This window comes from Cervus elaphus, chromosome 27, assembly GCF_910594005.1.
Source record: "Cervus elaphus chromosome 27, mCerEla1.1, whole genome shotgun sequence".
Classification (NCBI taxonomy): Eukaryota; Metazoa; Chordata; class Mammalia; order Artiodactyla; family Cervidae; genus Cervus; species Cervus elaphus.
The window spans coordinates 37,506,613-37,528,064 of NC_057841.1; positions in this window are offsets into that span (position 1 = coordinate 37,506,613).

Here is a 21,452-nt window from a genome sequence, read left to right on the forward strand (position 1 = left end):
TCCAAAGTGATCATCAGAAAACACCAGGGTAATTCACACACACACACACAGACACACAGACACACACACACACAAAACCCTCCATGGCTCCCCATTGCCTACTGGAAAAAAGGTCACACCCTTTGAGTTGACACATAGTTCTGCCCCTGTCTGTTTCACCTCCTTGTTCCACCGCAACTAAAATAGGTGCCTTCTTTCCTCCATGACCTTGAACTCCCTGTTCCTTATTCCTAGAATTGCCTTTTCTCCTTGATCTGACCTTTAAATTCTCCAGGATTGTCTTCAAATATTGCCTGGTTCCAGATAATTTCTCATTCCCCAAAATGATCATTATTCTCCTTTCTGTGCCCCCACTTTGTAACTTAGTAAATTTATTTAATGGTCTGTTTGCCTGTCTCTGCTGCTATGTTGTGACCTTAACAAACAGGAACTTGGTGTTCACTAATGGATGCCACCAGAGCCTGTGTGCCACAGGCTCACAAGTGCTGACTAAGCATCACTGTGATGCTACTTCTCAAGATTTTCATGAGATTAATATCATATGAGTAGAAGATCTAGCTGCCTAGAATATAGATCTAGCTATTAGTATTATACATTTGTTAAATGAATGCTCAAATCTCACTTTATCAAATTTTACTCACATGGCCATGCAGAAAGTTCACATTTAAATTCGTGCAAAGTGGACTCAATCAGAGCAGGCAGAGCCTTGGGATGAGCCTGGAATGCTCACTCCCTTGGCCCCTCTACGGCTCAGCTTTCTAGCTCTACAGATTCACCAAAAGTATTAGTCACGCCTGCCCCACAAGACAAGCAGGTCCAGGAGTGCCTGCCGATAACATTCCTGGAGTTCTATCACCAGCATTGAAGACTTACTGTGACAATAACAACAAGCTAGAATTTGGTGACTGTTGTCAGACAGGTACAAGCAAAGTCTATTCACAGCATGAGGGAGGGAGAAGGTGGGAGACGGGAGCGGCGTGGGGGCGATGCTCAGGTATATTCTTTGCCTGTCCTGGGCTGTGGGGGTTATGTGTTGCCTTGTTTAGTCCTCATAATATGGCAAGGTGAAGATTGTTAGCCCATCTTAGAGATGATTGGAGACTCTGAGAGGCTAAGTCACTTGACGAAACCATGCTGATGATACACGATGCTTCCAGTTGTGATGCCAGCCTGGTCCCCAAGTGGGATGGAAAGGCCTCCTGAAGGTGGTGGGACCACACGGGAAGAAGGAGTATCTCGGGAAGAAGGAACCAAGAGGACAAAGATTCAGAGGATAAATGTAATTTGACAAAAGGGATAGCCTGTGTGTGTGTGTGTGCGTGTGTGTGTGTGTGTGAGATGCGGGAGTGGGAACAGGGAGTCATAGCTGAAAAAAAGACTGTGGACCAGTAGACTAGGGTCAGATTGTGGGGTGCTTTGGGTTTCAGGCCTAGGATAAATTTTTTCACTAATGATAATTATATATATATATATATATATATGCATATACAGGCCATACCACATGGCTTGCAGGATCTTCCCCAGCCAGGGAATGAACCCATCCACCCTACATCTCTGCACTGGGAGCTCATAATCTGAACCATCTGAACTGCCAGGCAAGTCCAATAATGATCATTTTTAAATTAATAGTAACCATACTTTGTGATGATCGAGGTGCCTTTCTTATGATCAACTTAAAGGTCTTTCCAAACTGTGAAGTCAAATTCCCACTATCATTCACTCCATTTTATGAATCTGGAAACAGAGACAAAGAACATTTCAGAAACTTGTGCAAAGTCATGACACACGAGGCGCCTTGAACACCTAGTCCCTGGCAATCCGAAATACCCTATGCAACACTTAACAGCATCTGAGCCCTGAGCCTCACTTTTCTCATCTGTAAAATGGGCATAATAACATCTACGAAGTGGTCTTAAAGGGCTTTTCCAGCTTTGTAAGATAGCACGCGCAGAGGTAGGATGCACAGATAGGGAGATAAGCAAAGTATTTCCTGTCATCCTGGAAATGTCATTAGGGCCCTTTGGAATAGGGGTCTAATGTTCAGAGAGATTTATCTGGAAGACAGAAATCTGCAGCTCAACGAGGCTGTGCTGGTGGGCCCTGGGGGAGGAAACCACCACCTTTGCACATTGAACCACTAACAATTGCTGAGTGTGCTCCTTTGCTCCCGCTAGTAAAATCTTGTCAAACAGGAAACAGGTTTTTAAGGCAATGGGGTCCCCGTGAGTTCAAACTTCTGCTTTCAAATGTTCTTCCAAGATGCACAATTGGCACAGACTTACAGGAAATATTTAATTGGAATCGGAAGGCGCTGGCTCCACGGGCCTTGTTTTATATTGTCTGCGGGCTTCTGCTGAAATGACTTCGGTGTGGAAGCAGCGGTCACTCGTTTTTATATTTGCTGATGGGGAGTGAACTCAAAGCAGACTCTGCGGGGGCGGCTGGGGCCCCAGCGCCGTCTCCCCGGCGGTCAGGAAAAGAAAGGAGGAGGAAAACTGTGGCAGGAGAATTACGCTCAGAGGAGAGACGGGCTGAGACGGACTCCAAGTGACATATTTATGAGCTTGGTATCAGTTGCTTGTGTTGATAAGCATTGGTCATTCGAGGAAGGAAAAGTCACCTTTGTGTATATAAAATACACAAGATTCATAGCCTGAAAGGACTGAACAGGAAAGCATTAGGTAAATAGAGGATTTCCCTTCAACTATAATGTGAAAATTAAATGACTTCAAGAAGGAAGAAGGGAGGTGTTTCTGAGTCAAATGTTGAGAAAACCAGCGATTCCTTAATTTGAAATCAAGCTTAACTGGCTTTCAACCATTTTTGGCCCACTTCCGAGAACACAGAGAAGACATTCCTTCTTCCCAAAAGCCCTTTGGTCTAGTCTCCCTTTTACATGTCCCCTGCTTAGCCTCAAAATGAATACACGGGTTTTAGAGTCTAATGGATGGAGTTTAGACTCTCAGATCTGCCTTTAACTGCCTCAGTGGGATTGGCAAATATTCACTGGAAGGATTGATGCTGAAGTTGAAGCTCCAGTACTTTGGTCACCTGATGGGAAGAGCCAGCTCATTGGAAAAGACCCCGATGCTGGGAAAGATTGAAAGTAAAAGGAGAAGGGGGTGGCAGAGGATGAGATGGTTAGATAGCATCACTGACTCAGTGGACATAAATTTGAGCTAACTTTGGGAAACAGTGGGGGACAGAAGAGCCTGGTATGCTATAATCCATGGGGTTACAAAGAGTCTGACACAACTTAGTGACTGAAAAACAGCAACAACCATCAAGTCTCCCTCCTGTATTTGCAAATGATGGTTCATCATCTCAGATTTTCGTGAGGATTACATGAGAAAATGCAATTTCCTTGCCTCCTGAGTGCCTGGCATCTAGGAAGTGTTCTGTCAAGGTGACCCACAATTATCCTGGTACCACAGACTACTAGTTTTTCCCAGAGTTTTCCAATCATGGGACACCCCAGAGTTTGGCAGTTATTCCCTGTGAGTGTTAAGAACTTCTCCCAGGGTCCTCCAAAACTAGATTTCATTTAAAAATCTATGTTGGATAAGACTTTCCTGGCAATCCAGCTGTTAAGACTTTGCCTTCCATGCACGGGGTGCAGGCTGGATCCCCTGGAACCCACATGCCTCAAAACCAAAAAACCAAAACATTAAACAGAAGTAATATTGTAACAAGTTCAATAAAGACTTTAAAAATGGTCCACATTAAATAAATAAATAATAAATAAAAATCCATGTTGGAGTCCAGAGCATTTTGATAGAGGAGGATGGTGGGGGAGGGGATAGAAGAAGAGCTTTTCCTGGAAATTCTCTTCTGATTTAGTTTCCCAATCCCCAAACTACCTTGATCCCTGGAAATGACCTCCATACTTTGGCTTTTAGAGTGTTCAATGACACCTGGATTAACCCTCCCAAGGTAGATAAAAGTCCTTCTGCCCCACTCCAGTGACCCCCTAAACCTTCCCCTTTCCTTCTCCCAACTTCCTCCTGGAACTAGCGAGATTCTGGTCTGATAAGCCTATCTCCATTCAAAGTCAGGCTTTGCATATCTCAGAATCCACCTTAGTGGCAGAATATTCTCCTCTGTGAGCCACTAGCTGACTGAGTCCCAGTTCAGGCACCCCTGTAGGTTCCTTCCTGATGAGGGTTTGTGACAAATGTTCTTCCCTCAGGCTGGGTTAGACAAGATATTCTAAGAAAAAAAGACAGGAAAAGACCTTATCTTTATAGAATCTTCTATCTCAGGGGATAACCTCCTGTTCATTTGCATCTACCAAGTATATTCTCAGAAGACCCCTCTCAGTGACTCCTGGGTGTCAACGAGCTGAATGCATGGAGTAAACATTACTCACAGAAATCCTTTTTATTTTATTTTTTGACTGTGTCACATAGCTTTCAGGATCTTAGTTCCGCTACCAGGGATTGAACCCAGGCTCAGGGCAGTGGAAGTCCACAGTCCTGATCACTGGACCCCCAGGGAATTCCCTGAAGCCAATGTTTTGTTTCTCTTTCTAGTTTATTCAAATTTTATTTATGATTCAGTGTTTGTAGGTTGTACATTTCAAGGAATTTATCCATTTTCTTCAATTTGTCTGATTTGTTGGCATGTAATTACCTCTTAGATTCTTTCCATATCTGTGGTATCAGTGGTAACATCTTTTTCATTTCTTATTTATTCAAGTCCTATCTCTTTTCTCTTTTTAAATTTTTTATTAATTTATTTTTTATTGAAGCATAGTTGATTTGCAATATCATGCTAGTTTCAAATAGACAACACGGTGATTCAGATACTCTTTCCTTATAGGTTACTATAAAATATTGAGTATAATTCCCTGTGCTATAGAGTAGGTCCTTATTGGTTATCTGGGGCTTCCCTGGTGGCTCAGATGGTAAAGAGTCTGCCTGCAATGAGGGAGACCCAAGTTCGATCTGTGGGTTGGGAAGATTCCCCTGGCAACCAGGGGTGGCAACCCACAACTGGAGTGGCCATCCACTCCAGTTTTCTTGCCTGGGAAGTCCCATGGATAGAGGAGCCTGGCAGGCTACAGTCCATGGGGTTGCAAAGAGTCAGACACAACAGAGCAACTAACACTTCCACTTTGTTGGTTACCTATTTTTTTTAATTGGAGAATAATTAATTTGCAATATTGTGTTGGACTCTGTCATACATGAATATGAGTCAGCTGTAGGTATACATATGCCCCTTCTCTCTTGAACCTCCCTCCCATCTCCCACCCCATTCCACCCCCTCTAGGTTGCCACAGAGCACTGGATTTATAAATCACCTTTTCCCTCCTCAAGCCTCTCCATGACCTCTGCCACAGTAAAATATATCTCTAGCTTTTAATTTTAAGTCACTGTCTCAGAACTCCTTACATGGGACTTGCCCCAAATGAATACCTCCAGGGCATCCTAATATTTATTTTTATTTCATACCCCACAGTCCATCAGCAAATTCCAGTTCACCTCCATTTATGTTTGGAACACAGCTCATCCTCTTCTTTGTTCCTAACCTGGGAACCATCATCTCTTACCCAGTTTACTGCCAAAGTCTCCTAACTGGACTCCCCACCTCCACCCTGCCCATCTTGAGTCCATCTCACGCAGAAGCCAGAGGGGCCTTTTAAAAGTTAAGTCATCACTTCTCTACTCAAAGCTCTTCCTGAGTCCCCATCACATTCTGAGTAAATAATGAAGTCCCCTGTGAGGCCCCCACATCTGCCACTTCACTTTCTATGGCTTCAGTTACCCTTCAGTCAGAAAATATTAAATATTAAATTCCAGAAATAAGCAATTCACAAGGAGGTATGTTTGTTTTGTGTTTTGTTTTTGCTACAGTGCGTGGTTGCCGGGAAGTTAAATGTTAGCTCCTGACCAAGGACTGAAGCCAGGCCCCTGCAGTGAAAGCGCTGGGTCCTAAGCACTGGACCGCCAGGGAATTCCCTTGTAAGTTTGAAGTTGCCCGCTGTTTTGAGTCATGTGATGACATCCACTCTGCCTCACCCAGGACGTGAGTCATCCAGGGTGTCTTACCTGTGAGTCACTTAGTTATCAGATGACTATCTTGGTTGGGGCTTCCCTGGTTGCTCAGACGGTAAAGAATCCACCTGCCAATGCAGAAGACTCGAGTTCAGTCCCTGGGTGGGGAAGATCCCCTGGAGAAGGAAATGGCAACCCACTTCAGTATGCTTGCCTGGGAAATCCTATGGACAGAGGAACCTGGCGGGCTACCGTCACAAAAAAGAGTCCGACACAATTTATCGACTAAACAACAACAACAACTATCATGGTAGCACAGGGCTTGTGTTCAAGTGACTTACTTTACCTAATAATGGCCCCAAGGCACAAAAGCAGTGATGCTGACAGTTTAGATACTCTCTTACCGTGGCTAGTTTATAAATTAAACTTTATCAAGGTGTGTATGTGAAGGAAAAATATAGCATATATAGGGTTCAGTACTATCTGATGTTTCAGACATCCACTGAGGGTCTTAGAATGTATCCCTTGAAGATAAGGAGGGACAACTGTATGGCCCACCCAGTCTGACCCCACCCAGGCTCCATGTACTCCTCTCGTCTCATCTACCACCCTCCCCCTCGATCAGCTACTTCTGCAGTCACACTAGTCTTCTTTGGTTCTGTGAATGTGCCAAGCACACCCTCACCTCAGGGCCTTTGCACGTTCCATCTGCCTAGATAGTCCTTCTCCAGATAGCCACATGGCTCACTTCCTCACCTCCTTCAGCTCTTTCTTAAAATCTCACCATATCAACTAAGCTTTTCCTGACTATTCCATTTAAAACTGCAAGCCCTGCTCTCATATCCCGTATATTCGTGTCCAGACTTATTTTTCTCCATATCATAGGTCACCACTTAACTGGTATGTAGTTGATCATTTATTTTGTTGATTTTACATCTCATATCACTGACCTCACTAGAATGTAAGCTCCAGAAGGGCAGGGGTTTCTGTCTGCACTGTTCCCATAGCTCCAGTGTCTGAGACAATGTCTGGTACCCAGGAAAAGCTATCATCATATTCAGGCTCAGTAATTGGATGAATAGGGTGAATGCCCTTCCTTCAGTGGCTCAGTTCTATGGGAGGCAGACATTATCATTCAAGTCAGAACAGGAGTTAGAACTGGTCTTAAACTCCTTTGGTTGCCCTTTACTACCTGTTTGACCTTGAGCAAGACACCTAAACTCAAAACTTTACGTTCTCAACAGTAAGATGGGAATAATAACATTACCCATCTCATAGGACTGTGTGGCTAAATAACTTCCAGAGAGTGCTTTGTCCAGAAATTCAATAAGTGATAGATATAGTTATTGTCATTGCTATCATTTTGAGGTGCCATAAACAACAAGAATAAAACTCTCCGGCCATGGAACGGAAGAAATAGAACACAGAACACTTTTTAAACTAATTAGCAAATAGAACAACTGTGACTCAGGAATGTGTTGGATTTCTCACTGGAAATTGCTGCGTTTTCATTATTGTAAAGCATACCACTAATAACTTCCTTAAAGAAGCAAAAAAGGGCATGGCAGGAAGTAGAAAAATATTTTCCAACCGCTGCAGACTCCCCGCATCAATCAAGTGTTTTCTTCTTGCAGTGGGGTAATCTCAAGTACATGACACAAGATAAACACAGAGCCATGCTCCATTGAATTTATGAAAGGATGTTGTTTATTTTTATCACATTTAGTAGACTTGAAAGATATCCTTTAGTTCTCAGATCAACATCGGCATCCATGTTTATTTCTGGGTTTCTGAGTGCTTTAATAAATAATAGAAGGCTGATCTTTCACCTTGTGCAGCCTAGTCAAGTGCTTGAGTGCCAGGGTTGAAGATGGCTCTGGGGGGTGGTGCACTGATGTGTTGGGGGGTTATTATTTTATGTTTGGCTGTGCTGTGCAGTTCACTGGATTTTAGTTCCTCAACCAGGGATTGAACTCAGGCCTTCAGCAGTTAGAGTGCAGAGTCTTAACCACTAGACCACTAGGAAATTCCCTGTTGTTATTGTTTTCTACATTTATGTATTATGTATTTATGTATTTGGCAGCACCAGGTCTTAGTTGCGGCACATGGGATCTAGTTCCCTGACCAGGGATGGAACCCCAGCCCCCTGCATTGGGAGCTTGGAGTCTTAGCCACCAGACCACCAGGGAAGTGTCCCCGTTGGGATTTTAAAACAACATTTTTTTTTCTGGTAATTTAAGGCAACCTGGAATTCTGTGAGATTCAAAAAAATAGGAATGGTTCTTCTACTTGCCGGGAGAATCAATCAACTCTGCTAGGCTGTTGGAGCCTACTGGGCATTTTATGAACGGTGAACATACTGTTCAAGACTCAGAACAGTTTGGCAGTCAGCCACTGCCTATGGGGCCAAGAAACGGTTCTCAGAATCCTTCCCCAGCCATCCCCTGCTCTCCTTTGCCCTCAGCACTACTGTCTTCCCTTCTGGAGAAGTCCAACGATGCAGAGGTCATGGCTAGGGCAGTGGAAGTGTGATCACACACGCGTCCTCTCCAGCCCCACGATTCTGTCTTGTGGGACTACTACACTCTCATTCGTTCCCTCATCTTGGGGTCCCTCTGCTCTACTTCTGCACTAAAAAGGGGGATGATGAGGGAGTTGTTAGGGAGTGAAAATTTCTCCATCTTTTATCCTTTACTATCCTCTTAATATGTGTGCTCAGTCGCTTCTGTCGTGTCTGACTCTTTCTGACCCCATGGACCTTAGCCCGCTGGGCTCGTCTGTCCATGGAATTCTCCAGGCCAGAATACTGGAGTGGGTAGCCATTCCCTTTTCAGAGGATCTTCCCGACATAGAGATCGAACCCAGGTCTCCTGCATTGCAGGCAGATTCTTTACCATCTCTGGAGACAGAAGACATTAAATATAGATATTCTTTTTCATGTCTGAAAAGGCTCTTGTCCTCCATGAGAGATGCTTTATGATTAAAATAACTTTTAAGGCTAATTATAAAAGGAGACTTGAAGCTTCCTGACTGTGCTGAGGATGCAGTGACTTGGGGAACTGAGTTAGGCGGGGTCTCCAATCTTCCCTGTTGCTGTCTAACAGCTCCTGCCTCCTGCAACCTCTGGCCACAGCCCGGTGGGCTGCAAAGCACCCAAGACTCAGTCAGCACCCTGTAGTTCCAGCTTGGGAAAGCCACTCAGTCAGCCCAGACCTCAGTGTCTTCCATTATGAAACTGAGACCTTGGGCTCAGGCGCTTTGCAGTCCCTCTGCTCTTCAAAGTTCTGGGGTTCTGTGCAAGCAGTGACACCCCCTGTGATGCTTTCGGTCCTGGAGTGATGTCATCGGTGGTCATCAGTAGTAAAGTGGCCCCTGAATCTAAAACGTTTCTCCTCCAGGCTGTATGTCCTTGAAGAGTCAGTTCTGCAGAGCCTACCAGGAAGCCGCTGGCCTGACTCCCATCCAAAAGGAGTCTTTCTGAGGGCTGAGATCACCATGGTGTCAGCTCTGGGTTAGAGATCAGAGTCCCTGAGATGGGTCCTGTCTCATCTAACAGCTCCGTCATTTAATCACACTTTTTTCTTTCCCCTGAAACCAAAGGTGGGGAGTAGCAGTGGGTCAGAGGCACAAGAACAAAGGACACCCTCCCCCACAGAGGAAATACAGTGAGGATTATCCCTTTTCAAAGGTACAATAATGAAATACTTTCCTTCTCCTGGACAGGCAATTTTATCAGGGTTCACTGCAGGGGAAACAAGATGCTATTGTCTCGATTTAATTGGCATAATATCTCCCCCTCCTCCAAATGATCGTTCAGACGGCTGCTAAAGGCTTTCTGCTGGAAGATGAAATCTCTTTCAACTTGGCACCTTTCATCCTGGCCAGGCCCCTCACACTGCCTTCTCCCAGTGACTGCCTCCTCTGGGTGCCAGAATCTGGAACATTCTCCAGGTTATCCTTACCCCTCACCTCCACACAGCCTGGGTGTTAAACCAGCCACCAAGGGAGCCACTCCACAGTCCCCACAAAAGTCACAGAATTGCTAAAATCCTTTCTGGATCTGTTCTGAGACTCGGCAGCTGTGGTGAGGGCAGTCCAGAGTGAGGACTCCTAGAGAATTCTATCATGAAGACCTGAACTTTTTTTCTTTTTTTTTTTTAATTTAAAAGACTTTTTTTTTTTTTTTAAACTTTTTATGTTGCATTGGAGTATGTGTGTGTGTGTGAATTTGGCAATAAGGAGTTCATGATCTGAGCCACAGTCAGCTCCCGGTCTTGTTTTTGCTGACTGTATAAAGCTTCTCCATCTTTGGCTGCAAAGAATATAATCAGTCTGATTTCGGTGTTGACCATCTGGTGATGTCCATGTGTAGAGTCTTCTCTTGTGTTGTTGGAAGAGGGTGTTTGCTGTGACCAGTGTGTTCTTTTGGAAAAACTCTATTAGCCTTTGCTCTGCTTCATTCCGTACTCCAAGGCCAAATTTACCTGTTACTCCAGGTGTTTCTTGACTTCCTACTTTTGCACTCCAGCCCCCTATAATGAAAAGGACGTCTTTTTTGGATGTTAGTTCTAAAAGGTCTTGTAGGTCTTCACAGAACTGTTCAGCTTCAGCTTCTTCAGCATTACTGGTCAGGGCATAGGCTTGGATTAACGTGATATTGAATGGTTTGTCTTGGAAATGAACAGAGATCATTCTGTCATTTTTGAGATTGCATCCAAGTACTGCATTTCAGATTCTTCTGTTGACCATGATGGCTACTCCATTTCTTCTAAGGGATTTCTGCCCACAGTAGTAGATGTAATGATCATCTGAGTTAAATTCACCCATTCCAGTCCATTTTAGTTCGCTGATTCCTAGAATGTCGACATTCACTCTTGCCATTTCCTGTTTGACCACTTCCAATTTGCCTTGATTCATGGACCTAACATTCCAGGTTCCTATGCAATATTGCTCTTTACACCATCGGAGCTTGCTTCTATCACCAATCACATCCACAACTGGGTATTGCTTTTGCTTTGGCTCTGTCCCTTCATTCTTTCTGGAGTTATTTCACCACTGATCTCCAGCAGCATATTGGGCACTGACCTGGGGAGTTCCTCTTTCAGTATCCTATCATTTTGCCTTTTCATGAAATCCTTATTGCCAAATTCTGACTTAAATTGAAGAAAGTAGGGAAAACCACTAGACCATTCAGGTATGACATAAATCAAATCCCTTATGACTCTACAGTGGAAATGAGAAATAGATTTAAGGGACCAGAGCTGATAGACAGAGTGCCTGATGAACTATGGACGTAGGTTCGTGACTTTGTACAGGAGACAGGGATCAAGACCATCCCCATGAAAAAGAAATGCAAAAAGGCAAAATGGCTGTCTGAGGAGGCCTTACAAATAGCTGTGAAAAGAGAAGTGAAAAGCAAAGGAGAAAAGGAAAGATATTCCCATTTGACTACAGAGTTCCAAAGACTAGCAAGGAGAGATAAGAAAGCCTTCCTCAGTGATCAATGCAAAGAAATAGAGGAAAACAACAGAATGGGAAAGACTAGAGATCTCTTCAAGAAAATTAGGAATATCAAGGGAACATTTCATGCAGAGATGGGTTCGATAAAGGACAGAAATGGTATGGACCTAATAGAAGCAGAAGATATTAAGAAGAGGTGGCAAGAATACACAGAAGAACTGTACAAAAAAGATCTTCACGACCCAGATAATCACAATGACGTGATCACTCACCTAGAGCCAGACATCCTGGAATGTGAAGTCAAGTGGGCCTTAGGAAGCATCACTACCAACAAAGCTAGTGGAGGTGATGGAATTTCAGTTGAGCTATTTCAAATCCTGAAAGATGATGCTGTGAAAGTGCTGCACTCAATATGTCAGCAAATTTGGAAAACTCAGCAGTGGCCACAGGACTGGAAAAGGTCAGTTTTCATTCCAATCCCAAAAAAGGCAATGCCAAAGAATGCTCAAACTACCGCACAGCTGCACTCATCTCACACACTAGCAGAGTAATGCTCAAAATTCTCCGAGCCAGGCTTCAGCAATACGTGAACCGTGAAATTCCAGATGTTCAAGCTGGTTTTAGAAAAGGCAGAGGAACCAGAGGTCAATTGCCAATATCTGCTGGATCATGGAAAAAGCAAGAGAGTTCCAGAAACACATCTATTTCTGCTTTATTGACTATGCCAAAGCCTTTGACTGTGTGGATCACAATAAGCTGTGGAAAATTCTGAAAGAGATGGGAATACCAGACCACCTGACCTGCCTCTTGAGAAACCTATATGCAGGTCAGGAAGCAACAGTTAGAACTGGACATGGACCAACAGACTGGTTCCAAATAGGAAAAGGAGTACATCAAGGCTGTTTATTGTAACCCTGCTTATTTAACTTATATGCAGAGTACATCATGAGAAACGCTGGGCTGGAAGAAGCACAAGCTGGAATCAAGATTGCTGGGAGAAATATCAATAACCTCAGATATGCAGATGACACCACCCTTATGGCAGAAAGTGAAGAGGAACTAAAGAGCCTCTTGATGAAAGTGAAAGAGGAGAGTGAAAAAGTCGGCTTAAAGTTCAACATGCAGAAAACTAAGATCATGGCATCTCGTCCCATCACTTCATGGCAAATAGATGGGGAAACAGTGGAAGCAGTGTCAGACTTTATTTTTTTGGGCTCCAAAATCACTGCAGATGGTGATTGCAGCCATGAAATTAAAAGATACTTACTCCTTGGAAGGAAAGTGATGACCAACTTGGGTTGCATATTAAAAAGCAGAGACTTGACTTTGCCAATAAAGGTCCGTCTAGTCAAGGCTATGGTTTTTCCAGTGGTCATGTATGGATGTGAGAGCTGGACTGTGAAGAAAGCTGAGTGCTGAAAAATTGATGTTTTTGAACTGTGGCATTGGAGAAGACTTTTGAGAGTCCCTTGGACTGCAAGGAGATCCAACCAGTCCATCCTAAAGGAGATCAGTCCTGGGTGTTCATTGCAAGGACTGACACTGAAGCTGAAACTCCAATACTTTGGCCACCTGATGCGAAGAACTGGCTCATTTGAAAAGACCCTGATGCTGGGAGGGACTGGGGGCAGGAGGAGAAGGGGACGACAGAGGATGAGATGGCTGAATGGCATCACTGACTCGATGGACATGAGTTTGAGTAAACTCCAGAGTTGGTGATGGCCAGGGAGGCCTGGCGTGCTATGATTCATGGGGTCACAAAGAGTCAGACATGACTGAGCGACTGAACTGAACCGATTGGTGTGTGTGTGTGTGTGCTCAGCTGCTCAGTCATGTCCAACTCTTTGGGACCCCATGAAATGTAGCTTGCCAGGCTCCTCTGCCCATGGAATTCTCCAGGCAAGAATACTGGAGTGGGTTGCCATTTCCTTGTTAATCTGAGTATAGCCGATTAACAATGTTGTGATAGTTCAGATGGACAGTGAAGAGATTCAGCCATACATCTACATGTATCCATTCTCCCCCAAACTCCTCTCCCATCCAGGCTGCCATAACATGGAGTAAAGTTCCCTGTGCTCCACAGTAAGGACCTGACCTTTTTGTCCCTTGGAATGGAAGAAAGGGAAATGTTGAGTAATCAACAAAGTATTCTGCTGGCCAGAGCTTTACCCAACCCAGTCGATCCATCTCTGTGGCCCCTCTGTGCTATGGCTGGATACCTAAGCCAACAAAGTCAGCGGGCCCCCCCTGGGCAGGGCACCACTTTCTGGCTAAGAAAACACAGAAGCCAGCTGTCTGGGCGTGGCAGCTACCTGCCTGCCACCTCCAGGTTCTTCTTTCCAGAGGGATTTGAGAATAGAAACTTGAAAGGGGATCAGGTGGTGGGTTGGAAGGTGTAATCTCCAAGGAGAACAATGTGAAGTCCCAATATCAAGCAGACAGATAGCAGGACACTTGCATACAGAACTCCTACTACCCAGATGCTGAGCTCCCTTGATAAGCAAACCCATGACTATCGACCTCCCACCCCGCCCACTGCTATATCATGCATATTACTGAAGAAGACTCAAATCTCCCGTTAGAACTTCAACCCAACAGCAGGTTAATAAATTCTTACAACTTAAATTAAACTTACTCATAAGACTGCCACTCAATCCCCCCACCATTTTCCTCTTCCCCACCCACCACACCCACCCTATTCTGCAACTAGTTAAAGAGGATTGAAATCTCTAGGATTTTTTTTTTTTTTTAATCAGGACTTTCTGTTCAAGATAACTTGTCTCTAACTCAACTTGTCCTGAGAGCACTTTGGCACAAGTATCTCAAGAACCTTGTTTCTGGTGAGTTGTGAGATCTCTGAGAAAACCTGGTCTCTGAATCAGACTTTTAAACCTGACGTGAATTACCCCTAGAAAGACAACAGATTTAAAGTCAAGAAACAAGAGTTTGTAGGTGATTTTCTTCTTGTAGTGTTTCATTTTGGGGGGAAGCCTTGAAAGCTCAGGAAGACTTGGCTGAAGTGGGGGAATTTCTAACATTATCTTCCACCAGGATTACATTTCACACAAGACACTTCTGATCTCCAGACCAAAAAAGGAAAGAAAAAAAAAAAAAGATACAAGCAAATAAAAACTAACTCATGAAACAAAGCCTGTTTCTTCCATTTGGTTGGAAGAATATATGATGAACTTTCATTTTTAAATTTTAATTCTGGAACATAAGATTACATCATAAGTTGCCCAGGATAAAATCAGTGGCATCTACCTGTGTACCAGACCACCGTGATGCAGGTGTTTGATCTAAAGGGGCTTTTTCAAAACTCTGTGAGTCAAAGAAAGGTTGTGGAGGCACATGTCTACCAAAGCTCTCAGACTTATGATTGGAAAGGATTCTTTCCTTTGAAGCCTCCCCAGCTTGTGTGAGCAGCTGAGAAAGCAGAGTGACTGTCACCTCATTACATGAAGACCCCTGAGCCAAGAATGACTCAAGCCTGATGAAGCCTCCTTCTTCAGTCACAGTGATGGCTACCCCATGTTCACATTCCACCACACACACACACACGTACAGAGGCAAAAATAGCAGTCATTAGTTGCTCTAAGAAGGGATATCGGACTAGAATGGAAAGAGTTGTAAAATAAGAACTTGGACTTCCAGTATAAGATGATAAGTCCTGGAGATGTAACATACAGCACGGTGACTGTAGTTAACGATATACCTATTCGATCTGAGATCCAAATCCTATCATAGAGTGGCAATTATAATGTTACCTGAAAATAAAATGGTAAACGATGAAGTCCCTATGACCACATAACTGCTGCTTCCCCCTTGGCGTCATGCCATCCATTTTCTCCAAGGGTGGATGCTGGGCAAATGGACAACCCCACCATTCTAGACAATGGCTTAGTCATTATCTACCAGAGATGCAGATGTCCCCTGGCCTTTTCCCCAAATCCTGGGTCACTCATGTGTATGTATTTTTCTATTGCCTCTTGCACTCATACATAAATAATAGTATTACTTACAAATTTCATTTCAGGAAAAAAAAAACTTAGGCATCAGATTTTCGTTCTCTTCTTCCCCCATGTGCCCCCATACACTTTTCCATGGTGACTGGTTGATTTTGTTTACTTTTCTATTTTATGAGCCTTTCTGCCGCCCTCCAGAACACGGCCACAGTATGGTTCTCCTTCTGCATTTCCTTATAACAAGGATGTATTAGTTCCCCTCTTGTAGACACCTCAAACCACCAATGACCTGTTTCATCATGAGGGCTAACACTTTTATTTCCTCAAACTATCTTCCTGGGTTTGTTTTTTAATACTTCTTAAATCACAAAAAATTGAGTTACTAATCCTAGACATACTGTTCCTGGTGTCTATGTGTCATGTACCCAAAAAAGAAAAGGAAAAGTGGAGAGGGAGCAGATAGTAAGAGAAGTTTAATACCTAAGCACGAATGGGGTGTCAGCTCTTCTCATGAAGGGTTTAACATCTTGTTTCCAAAAATGCGTTCTCAAAAAAAAAAAAAAAATGTGTTCTCAAGGGAGGTTAGCAGTAAATTGTCAAATACTTTTGATGCTCCTCTTAGTTAGCAAGTTCCATAATTAACCAATCGTATCAGGAGGGTTTATAGCCCACATTTGTTGCTTTAACTGTAATTTGGTTATTTCACACAAGTCAATGGCTCCAGTCTGCAAAGTCGACGGAGAAGAAGCAGGCAGCCATCAGTATCCCCGGCACCATCTCAGTTTGCTGTGTCACTCTGAGTAATTCACTTAGCTCGCTGGGTCTCCATTTCTTCGTTCAAAATGTGCTTTCTTCCTGCCTACCCACAACTTAGGGCCATTTCAGGATTAATCAAAGAGTGCTGACAAAGGAATGCTGCTTGAAGAAAGAAAAGGAAATCACTCATTCACTCGTTCAACCAGTGTTTCATGTGGATGCAAGTTGTGTGTAAGACATGTTGCCTGGCATAGGAATAAGGAGCTGTGTTGGGTCCTGGAGCCCTAGACGGTTTTGCTGAGACATCAAATGGGCCCCACACGTGCAGGGGGACAGCCACGGGGAGGAGCAAGGTAACCATCTAGCATGAGCCCAGTGATGAAGACTTGTGAGCAACAGTCCTGGGTTTAAACCCTCTGACTTTGTCCCTATGAGCATGCTTGTCTTGTCAAATGATTATCAAATAAAAATCCTCATTATCAATCTTAGATTGGGAAAACTCAGGCCCCGCAGCCTGAGAGGCGACTGTTGTGATTGTGGGGCCAGTCACCTTTGTAAGCCAAATGGAATTGATGACAGTCTATGTGGAATCATCTGTCAAGTTCCTCCTTACAGTCCCAACCTGTCCTGTGATGTGAAATAGCACACTTCTTGCTCCAGAGAAGAATTTGACTTGGAGAAGATGCTGTAAAAGATCCTCTAAAGTTATGATAGAGACTCATGGAAAATGCTTTTTTCATAATCCAGTGGGATTCTTTGCTATTTTTTTTTAAGTGATAAACTCTTTAATCATCTCTACTGGTGCATTTAATAATAAATCTAATCCACTACCAGTTATGGCATAGGTTTTTAGTTATGTCTACGAAGAGACTTTAAGATGCATTTAGACAAAACTTGGAAAAATTCCTTGGTGGTCCAGTTGTTAAGACTGAGTGATTTCACTGCCATGGTCCTGGGTTCAATCCCTGGTTGGGGAAATAAGAGTCCACATTTTTTTTAATTAATTAATTCAAAAAAAAAGAAGAAGATTTGGGACTTGCCTGGTGATACAGTGGCTAGGATTCTGTGCTCCCAGTGCAGGCAGCCCAGGTTCAATCCCTGGTCAGGGAACTAGATCCTACATGCTGCAACTAAGACCCAGTGCAGCCAAATAAATATATATATATATAAGAAAAAATTTGAATAAAACATGGATGCTAGGGGTGTGCATGGGGGATCCCTTCTGACTGCTCATGAGAGGATTACTCCTAGCTGGTGTTGGGGCATGTGCACCGTCTCTGACCTGTCACATCCAGATTGAGCACACAGGCATGTGGGGAGCCAGGGAGAAGTTTCCTTTGGTCAGATCAGGGGGTCTCAGTACCCCAAGACCAAGGCAAAATTAGGAGGAATTTTAAAACATCAGGGGATTCCCTGGTAGCTCAGACAGTAAAGAATCTGCCTGCAATGCAGGAGACCCAGGTTCAATCCCTGGGTCCAGAAGATCCCCTGGAGAAGGGAATGGCTACCCAAATCCAGTATTCTTGCCTGGAGCATCCCATGGACAGAGGAGCCTGGTGGGCCACAGTCCATGGGGTTGCAAAGAGTTGGACGCAACTGAGTGACTAGCACTTAAAACATTCTAGCATATTTATTCTGATATTATCTATCTACATATGTCTCCCCCCACCAGACTATCTCCTTGAGACTAGACCCCTCCTTCCTTCCTTCCTTCCTTCCTTCCTTCCTTCCTTCCTCCCCTCCTTCCTCCCTTCCTTCCTTTCTGCTTTCTTTTGCATTTACCTCTAATGTCTCCCTCTATTCCCAGGCATTCAGTAGCTGCTCAAAAATCACTAAGATGGACTGAGCCCAGATGGTCCCAGCAGATCTCCACGTCTGTCTTCCCTTTCCCCTCTCACTGATGCTGTAAGGAAGGGGCTGTCACCTCCCTACAGAAACTTAACTCCTGGCCATCCTGTGTCCCTCCCCCACCCCCACCCCCAGCCTCTCTAATCACAAGGGTTCGGCTGAGCTCCTGGAGAAAGGACTCACACCTCCCTGGCTCTGTGCCCCTACTCGTCACTCTGAATGCATGAGAGACTGTGGCCTCTGAAAGTTCTCCCCTCCTTTTTCTTCTGAAACAGATTCCGGTGGACACAGTGAGAAGCCCCATAACCTCAGTGCCCCTGGCAGGGCTGGCTACAGAGCTGACAAGGACCCCAGGCCTGGTTCAGCGCTCTGCTCTCACTCTCTTGAAACTCTTTTTTTTTTAAATTGTTTTTTAAGATTTCTTTTTTTTTTTTTTTAATGTGGACCATTGTTAAAGTTTTCTTTGAATTTGTTATAATAGTGCTCCTGTGTTGGTTTTTTGACCTCAAGGCATGTGAGATATTAGCTCCCCAACCAAGGATTGAACCCATACCCCCTGCATTGGAAGGTGAAGTCTTAACCACTGAGTCCCTCTGCTGAAACTCTGAATAATTCTTGAACAGAGGGCTCTGCATTTTCATTTGGCACTGGGTCCTGGGGAATAGGTAGCTGTCCTGTCTCTCAGGCACAGGGCACTTACAAGGAGAAAATGGAAGGGTGAATCAAACTGTGTTTATCAAATAATGTCTCCCAGAGTTGGGGGAAAAAAGGCTCCATGTTAACTTTCATCATTGGTCAGCTTGTAAACAGGAAGTACCTGTAAATGTAAATTTGGGGCAAATGAGCCTTTTCTTGTTGGAGGAAAGGTGTTGAGGACAGAAGTCACATTCTTTGCTTCCTGTGACCCTTTCTGGGTTTGACTCAGAGGTTGGTTGGCAGGAAGCATGAAGAAATTTAAGTCGTGATGTTTGGGAAGTGGGGTCAAGGGAAAAACCATTTTACCTTAATTTTTTTTTTTTAATTTACCCTAAAATCTTTTAAACCCTGAATTTAATGGTAAACAGACATTTTGGTGGAAGAGAATCCTAGGCTTCAGAGAGGAATACCTTACATAAATGGATGTTATCATACAGTGAACCTGAGCCTATAGATTCTTCCTATCATATTTTATCCTCTTCAAAGAAGAAAAATAAAAGATGATTATAGAGATGAGGGTCTAGGAAAACTTGGTTAGTTATATCTTTGCATATGTGGATGCTAAGTCACTTCAGTTGTGTCCAACTCTTTGCGACTCCATGGACTGTAGCCCACCAGGCTCCTCTGTCCTTGGGATTTCGAAGGCAAGAATACTGGAGTGGGTTGTCATACCTTCCTCCAGGGGATCTTCCTGACCCATGTCTCCTGCGGCTCCTCCTTTGTAGGCAAATTCTTTACTGCTGAGCCGCCGGGGAAGCCCAGTTTTATCTTTAACCCTTATATTTTTAACCATTATCAAAGGTATTTTAAAGTGTTACAAGGAAAAATTACTTGAAATTTCTGGATGGATTTTGTTAAGATGTTGTTGTATCCACGTGTTCCCCCCACAACCCCGCCCCGCCCCGGGTTAAATTTCTAGGCTACAGGAAAAAAACCACAACTTTCAATATCAAATAAAGGGAGATGGGAGCCAAATTATTGGGTGTTCAGTGTAAGAATTCTTTCTAGTCAGCCTCTTCCTTATACCTGTTCTTGTGGAGTGCCTTCTGTCAAAATCACCATAGAAATTTTCATCCCCTTCAATGGTGAATTTTGCAACATGTACTCATCTTCTAAAGTGAAAAAGTCACTCAGTCGTGACTCTTTTTTCGTGACTTTGCAATTATACAGTCCGTGGAATTCTCCAGGCCAGAATACTAGAGTGGGTAGCCTTTCCCCTCTCCAGGGGATCTTCCCAACCCAGGGGTCGAACCCAGGTCTCCCACATTGCAAGCGGATTCTTTACCAGCTGAGCCACCAGGAAAGCCCAAGAATACTGGAGTAGGTAGCCTTTCCCTTCTCCAGGGGATCTTCCCAACCCAGGGGTCGAACCCAGGTCTCCCACATTGCAAGTGGATTCTTTACCAGCTGAGCCACCAGGAAAGCCCAAGAATACTGGAGTGGGTAGCCTATCCCTTCTCCAGTGGATCTTCCTGACCCAGGAATCAAACAGGGGTCTCCTGCATTGCAGGCGGATTCTTTTAACATCTGAGCCACAAGGGAAGCCACCTTTTAAAACTTTGTTTGTAAAATAAACTTTTTAACGTTAAAATTATCTTTTTAATTCTAATCTGTATTTTTAAAAATTTAATTAATTGATTTGGCTGAGCTGGGTCTTCATGGCTGCACGCGGGCTTTCTGTAGTTGTGGTGAGCAGGGGCTACCCTCTCGCTGTGCGTCAGCCTCTCACTGCGGTAGCTTCTTCTGTTGCAGAGCTCAGGCTCTGAGGCACCAGGGCTTCAGCAGTTGCTAGGCACAGGCTCCGTTTCCTCCCTGCATGTGGAATCCTCTCAGACTAGGGATGGAACCTGTGTTCCCTGCTTTGGCAAGTGGATTCACTGGACCACCAGGGAAGATCCTGAAATGGTTGTAGACTTACAAAATCGTTGCAGAGGTAGTACAGAATGTTCCCATGTACCTGGCGCTCAGTTCCCCTATTGGTAACACCCTCTGTCACCACGTACTTTTGTCATAACTGAGAAACCAACTGGTTTTCCCCCACATTTTGTATGATTCTATTTATATGAAATGTCCAGAATAGACAAACCCTTAGAAAGCAGATTAATGGTTTCTGGGAGCTGAGGGCAGGAGAGAATGGGGAGTAACTGCTTAACAGGTACGGAATTTCTTTGGGGGCACAAGGAAAAGCCTCAGAACTTATACTGTGAATGTACTGGAAGCTCCTGGTTTGTGTGTTTTAACATGGTTCACTGTATACTGTGTAAATTTTATCTCAATTTTAAAAGAGTGTCCAGACAGCAACCTAGAAATTCTGATTTCACAGTTCTGGGACAAGGCTTTTTGAAAGCTTTCCAGATGTTTCCAAAGTGCAGTCCGGATTGACTGAAAACTACTGACTAACTGGGAATTCAAATAACAGTAACAGAGATAGGTATTACTGAGCACTCCAGGTGTGGTTCACACAAAGGGGATGGAACTTTGAAAGATGAAGGACCAACCCCACACTCTGTCACTTTGCTGCTCAACATTTGTGTTTCAGCAGCATCAGCTTCGCCTGGGAGCCTGTCAGAGAGAGACTTTTCAGCCCCACCCGAACTCCTGAATTATAAAGCTGCCTTTTCACAAGATCCCCATGGCTAAGAGGGCTTCCCAGGTGGCACTAGTGGTAAAGAACCCACCTGCCAATGCAGGAGACCTAAGAGACACTGGTTCGATCCCTGGGTCCGGAAAA